Below are 7284 nucleotides of genomic sequence, written 5' to 3' on the forward strand. Positions count from 1 at the left end.
CTTCTAACCACTGGGTAACCTAGACTGCCTCAGTCCAGGTAGGGCAGTTGAAGATTTCTAGCCAGCTCACGGCCTTTGGGATTCACTTTTCTCTTCTTTTTTTTCACTCTCTAGTTGCAGTGTGCATGGACTGCATGGACTGCAGTGGCTTCCCTTGTTCTGGAGCTCAGGCTCTAGTGTGCAAGGGCTCAGTACTTGTGGCACACGGGCTTAGTTGCTCTAAGGCATGTGGGATCTTCCCAGACCAGGGATCGAACCCCAGTCCCCTGCATTGGCAGGTGGATTCTTAATGACTGGGCCACTGGGAATTACCCCATCTGCTACTCAGACTACCTTATGTCCTAAGAATGTTAGGAGAGTGGTGGGTATGGGGAAAGGAGGAAGGAGAAGAAGGGGAAAGAGAGATACATCAGGGAAAAGAGGTACTGGGAATCCTGTGGGGTGAAGCCACAAGAATCCCGAGGGGGACTTCCCTGGTGGTCCAGGGCAGCTGCAATGTGCTCACCTTGTACTGACCTTGGGCAGATCCCTTTAGCTCCCCAAGCCTCAGGTTCCTCATCTGTAACATGGGAATAATTAATAGTACCCAACTCATAAGGTCATAAAATGTAGATAATATAAGTAAACGATTTAACACAAGGCTGCTCCTACTTCAGTAACCTTGACAACACCCTCACCATCATTATCACTTCTTACGATGAGGGGAAAATGACAGGTAAGTGTTCATTTCCATCCTTTTGTTATCTGACCTCCAATATACATTTTTCACCCACTTAGATATTCTCACTATGCCTTAAAGAATAACATCTTTTCTCAAAATTGATTTCTAATTGGGAACTGTTTTCAATGTCTTGTAATAACCTATGATGGAAAACAATCTGAAAAAGAATAGATTTCTATATGCGTGTGTGTTAACTGAATCACTTCACTGTTCATCTGAAACTAAGACAACCTTGTAGATCAACTATACTTCGATTAACAAGGAAAAAGAAAAAAATTTTTATTATATGAGCAATTCACAAATACACACTGCTTGTTTTTTTAAAGCTACAATTAGGACTCCCCTGGTGGTCCAGGAGTTAAGTCTCTACCTGCAAGTGCAGAAGACACAGGTTCGAACCCTGGTCCAGGAAGATCCCACATACTGCAGAGCAACTAAGCCCATGCTTCCCAACTTCCAAGCCCAAACGATGCGACTTACTGGAGCTGTCGCGCCTACAGCTCACACGTCACAACTAAAGAGTAGCCCCCACTCTCCACAAGTAGAGAAACCCTACAGGCAGCAGTGAAGACCCGGGAGAGCCAAAAAGAAATAAATAAAATTCAAAAGACATCATTATAGGTAAGACTGAAAAAAAAAGTGAATGTGAAAGTCTCCCAGCCACGTCCAACTCTTTGTGACTGTATAGCCCATGGAATTCTCCAGGCCAGAATATTGGAGTGGGTAGCCTTTCCCTTCTCCGGGGGTTCTTTCCAACCCAGGGCTTGAACCCAGGTCTCCCACATTGCAGGGGGATTCTTTACCAGCTGAGCCACCGGGGAAGCCCATTTTACTGCCTGTCCTGTAGGTTCTTCCATCTCCTCACACCTTTCCTCCCCTCCCCATCCCTCTCTAAAATGTTAGTTGCTCGGTCATGTCTGATTCTGTGCGACCCCATAGACTGCAGCCCACCAGGCTCCTCTGTCCATGGAATTCTCCAGGCAAGAATACTGGAGTAGGTTGCCATTTCCTTCTCTACGGGATCCTCCCAACCCAGGGATCGAACCCAGATCTCCTGCAGTGCAGGCAAATCCTTTACCATCTGAGGCACCAGGGACGCCCACCATTCTCCAAAGGTAATCTCTATTATCTTTTTGCTGCCTCTCCCTTGGGCGATTTTTTCCTTGCATTTGCAAGCACGTATACTTATCCTTTGAAATAAACTGGGCGGTTTGTGTGTGCAGTACATCTGATTTATTTTTACATAAAGGGATCGTACAGATCATATTCTTCTACTATTTGCTTTCTTTCTTTCTTTTTTTTTTTTTTTGCTCAGTAACACCTCTTGATTCACTGATGTCAGTGAGAAAGAAAGGAGGAGGCGAGAGGGTTCCCAGCTGTGGAAACTTCAAGACCAAAGCCTGCAACTTGGACTAGTCATTCCACTGGGGCACTTGAATTTGCTGGGCTCGCCTTTGCTCTCCCATGGCTTATCTATTTTATCTTTACAAACAAACCACAATTGTTCTCTGTCTGAATCACCTGCAAGCCTCAGGTTCTGAAACATGAAAACATCTTTCTCTCCACTCTGTCGGGCCAGACTATCCATTAGACCTTGCCAGTGGGAGGGAAGCTTTCTATGAGCAGCATTTATCTCTTCTTTACAAGATTATGAAAAGACAGCTCAGGGGCTGTGTGTATGAGGCCCAGGTCTGTTGTCAAGGCCTCTTTTCTTGAGCCCCAAGTCTTTGGAAGCTGTGATGATCAACAGGAAAAACCAGACAGACGTGTCACTGTAAAGCATGGAATACTCACCCAAGGGTTAAAAAGCAGCCTAAGCTTTGACCCTGGAGTCAGACCCTGTCCTGCGGATTGTGGTGAGAAAGATAACCCACCACCTGGCCTTTAGGACTTTTTGACCCTTAAGGCAATCCCAGCCACTGATTTTGTCTCCAAGATGAAGCACCCGTAACCAGGAGTGACATTTTGGTGAAAATGCAGCCAGGTTACTTCCTGCTGCCACATGGGGTAGCATTTTCTTTGGAAGCATCACATTTTTCCTGCTTCATGGCAGCCTGGTTCTAGAGAAGCGGTCATTGTTTTTCCCCCTGGCCTCCAAATCCAGAGCTGAGCCAAGTACAATACCAAGCTGAAGAGCAGAAAACCGGTGTTTCTAAGATGGACGTAACATAGGAACAGGACACCCATGTGACTGGGAGAGAGAAACCTGCCTGCCTGCCATGTGACTGGGAGAGAAGCCTGACAGATATTTCCAGGCTTCACTAGGTTCAGCACACACACACACACACACACACACACACTTTTAACTCTATCCGTAATCTGTAGGACCTAAAGACTTGAGGACCTGTAGAAATCTCCAGGTAACAAATAGAGCATATGCTCTTACAGTAACTGTTCTTTTCCTTTATAACCAGCAAGTGGTCCCCTCCCACCCCCACACCAAATGCCTACTTTATCCTTAGCAGTGTTCACCACTGCTACCACCAGCACTCCAGCCCATTTCTGTCTGCTGACTCATGTCTCTTTCCCATCACAGCTATCAACTATAGGCTTTCTTTATGGTTTGGTGATTATCTTCTGTCCTTTGTGACTCCTTCCTGGATTTTGTTTCCAGCCCCTGTCCTAACTATCTTGTTCCTGACACCATGCTGTCTTGGTGAGGATGGATTATTGCAGGCAAGGGACTTTCAGAGACCATACCTCAATAATCTATACACAGGAAGAGCCTTTGTGGGGTGGATGGATGGATGGAAGGAAGGTGGTTTAATGTAACAAACCCTAACAGTCATTAATTACTCTCTGCACAGAAGGAAAAAGTTTCACAGGCAATCAAATGATTTTGAGAAAGTCTAGCCAGGAAAGAAGCTGTCTGTTCAATGCATAGTTAAGGATGAGGATGGCTGAATGTGTCTGGTGGGGCACACACACATGTATTTTATTGACGTATAGTTGATTTACAATGCTGTGTTAATTTCTGTTATACAACAAAGTGACACACACATAGATATTCTCTTTCATCTTATTTTCCATGATGGTTTATCACAGAATATTAAATATAGTCCCTGAGGACACGTATATTTTTGAATGCTGTCTGAGCGTGACCCATTTAAATTCATCTTTCAATCAAATCTGTTTCTTCTTTCACACACTCAAACTGCTTTGGGGTCACTATTTTTAGTGGACAAGAGTTGTTTTTTTCCATTGTACCCACTTTTCTCCTGGTACAAGCTATATTTTCTTCAAGCTCTTCATTCCCTTCTCAGATCTATGGCTCTGAGATCTCTGAGATCTTAAAACACTATGGCTGAGGTCTATGGTTCAATTTTCTTCCCCCAAGATGGCTGATGTAATCTTTTATTCCCAGCGTATTATAACAAAAGTTTCAAATAGACCAAAATTGAAAGAATTTAATAGTGAACACCTATTAACCCCACCTCAGTTTCTCCTATGAACATTTCACTGCATTATCTTTACCTCCTGTCTATTCGCTTACCTGCCCCTCCATTAAGCAATTAATCCATCTTATTTTTGTTGCCTCTCAATGTAAATTGCAGACATCAATACATTTCCTCATAAACCTGTATCATTCAGTACATTTGTTCCTAAATGTGTATCATTGATTAGAGTACAATATTTGTCTGCATGCTTTTTCTTTCATTATAAAATTTACATACAATAAAATACACCAGTATTGACATATGCTAAATTCTGTACATATTGTTCAGCCCAAATTCCTATGACTATACAGAACATTAGCATTGCCCCAGAAAGTTCCCTCATTCTCCTTTCCAGTGAACCTCCATCCTCAAATTTCAGAGGTAACTACCATCCTGATTTTTCATCCTTGGGCTGTTTCCGGTTTTAGGCTATGATGAAGTTATTGTGATAGTTACTGTATAACTTTTTTTTAATGGACACATGTTTTCATTTCTCTTAGGTAAATATGTAAGACTGGAATTGCTGGGCTAAAGAGTGGGCATATTTTTAATTTATTAAGAAACTTCCACTCTTTTTCTTTGGTTGTACCATTTTACAGTTCCCAAAGCCATGTGTGAGCATTCCAGTTGCTTCATACCTTGTCAGTATTTGATATCTTTTCATTTTGGTTTTAGCCATTCTAGCCACCCAGCCATTCTGGGTGTGTAATGGTTTTAGTTTGTGTTTGTTTAACGACTAATAATGTTGAGCACATTTTTTGGGGGGGTATTGATCATTTATTCATCTTCCTTTGTGGTGTGTCTAATTTTCTTTTTGCCCACTCAAAAAGATACATTCACTCCAATGTTTACCGCAGCAGTGTTTACAATAGCCAAGACATAGAAGCAGCCTAAGTGTCCACTGGCACATAAATAGATAAAGAAGATGTGGTATATTTATACAAAGGAATATTATTCAGCCATAAAAAGAATGAAATAATACCATTTGCAACAATATGGTTGGATCTAGAGATTATCATATTGAGTGAAGTAAGTCAGAAAAAAAGACAACTATCATATGATATCACTTACATGCAGAATCTAAAAAAATTATTCAAATGAATTTATATACAAAACAGAAATTGACTCATAGACATAGAAAACAAACTTATGCTTACCAAAGGGAGAAGAGGGGGGTAAATTAGAGTTTGGAATGAACATATACACACTGCTATATAAAATAGATAACTAACAAGGATCTTGATGAAAGTGAAAGAAAAGAGTGAAGAAGTTGGCCTAAAACTCAACATTCAGATAATTAAGATCATGGCACCTAGTTCCATCACTTCAGGACAAATAGATGGGGAAACAGTGGAAACAGTGTCAGACTTTATTTTGGGGGGTTTGAAAATCACTGCAGATGGTGATTGCAGCCATGAAATTAAAAGACGCTTGCTACTTGGAAGAAAAGTTATGACCAACCTAGACAGTATATTAAAAAGCAGAGACATTACTTTGCCAACAAAGGTCCATCTAGTCAAAGCTATGGCTTTTCCAGTAGTCATGTATGGATGTGAGAGTTGGACTATAAAGAAAGCTGAGCACTGAAGAACTGGTGCTTTTGAACTGTGGTGTTGGAGAAGACTCTTGAGAGTCCCTTGGACAGCGAGGAGATCAAACCTTGCTGGAAGGACTGATCCTGAAGCTGAAACTCCAATACTTTGGCCACCTGATGTGAAGAACTGACTCATTGAAAAAGACCCTGATGCTGAGAAAAATTGAAGGCAGGAGGAGAAGGGGATGACAGAGGATGAGATGGTTGGATGACATAACTGACTCCATAGATATGAGTTTGAGTAAACTCTGGGAGTTGGTGATGGACAGGGAGGCCTGGTGTGCTGCAGTCCATGGTGTGGCAAAGAGTCGGACGCAACTGAGTGACTGAACTGAACTGAACAAGGATCTACTGTACAGCCCAGGAAAACTATACTCAATATCTTGCAATAACCCATAAGGAAAAATAATTTGAAAAATGTAGATACATATGTATATATAACCGAATCATTTTGCTATACATCTGAAACTAACATAACATTATAAATCAGCTATGCTTCAATAGAAAAATTTTTTTAAGGGAGGAAATTCTGACACATGTTACAACATGAAGTAGCCTCTAAGACATTAAACTAAGTGGAAATAAGCCAGTGACAAAAGAACAAATATTGCATGATTTCACCTAAAATAGTCAAATTCATAGAGACAGAAGATAAAGTGGAGGTTTCCAGAGCCTGGAGAGGGGGAAACAAGGAATTTGTGTTTAATGGGTACAGACTGTCCATTTGAAAAATGAGAGACATTCTGGAACTAAAGAGCTTTTTGATGAAGGTGAAAGAGGAGAGTGAAAAAACTTGCTTAAAACTCAACACTCAGAAAACCAAGATCATGGCATCTGGTTCCATCAATTCATGGCAAATAGATGGGGAAACAGTGGAAACAGTGACAGGCTTTATTTTCTTGGGCTGCAAAATCACTGCAGATGGTGACTGCAGCCATGAAATTAAAAGACGCTTACTCCTTGGAAGAAAAGCTATGACCAACTTCAGTTCAGTTCAGTTCAGTCGCTCAGTCGTATCCGACTCTTTGCGACCCCATGAATCGCAGCACACCACCCCTCCCTGTCCATCACCAACTCCCGGAGTTCACTCAGACTCACATCCATCGAGTCCATGATGCCATCCAGCCATCTCATCCTCTGTTGTCCCCTTCTCCTCCTGCCCCCAATCCCTTCCAGCATCAGTCTTTTCCAATGAGTCAGCTCTTCGCATGAGGTGGTCAAAGTACTGGAGTTTCAGCTTTAGCATCAGTCCTTCCAAAGAAATCCCAGGGCTGATCTCCTTCAGAATGGACTGGTTGGATCTCCTTGCAGTCCAAGGGACCCTCAAGAGTCTTCTCCAACACCACAGTTCAAACAAATCAATTCTTCGGCACTCAGCCTACTTCACAGACCAACTCTCACAACCATACATGACCACAGGAAAAACCATAGCCTTGACTAGACGGACCTTTGTTGGCAAAGTAATGTCTCTGCTTTTCAATATGCTATCTAGGTTGGTCATAACTTTTCTTCCAAGGAGTAAGCGTCTTTTG

Source organism: Oryx dammah, unplaced genomic scaffold (genome assembly GCF_014754425.2).
Source record: "Oryx dammah isolate SB20612 unplaced genomic scaffold, SCBI_Odam_1.1 HiC_scaffold_25, whole genome shotgun sequence".
Lineage (NCBI taxonomy): Eukaryota > Metazoa > Chordata > Mammalia > Artiodactyla > Bovidae > Oryx > Oryx dammah.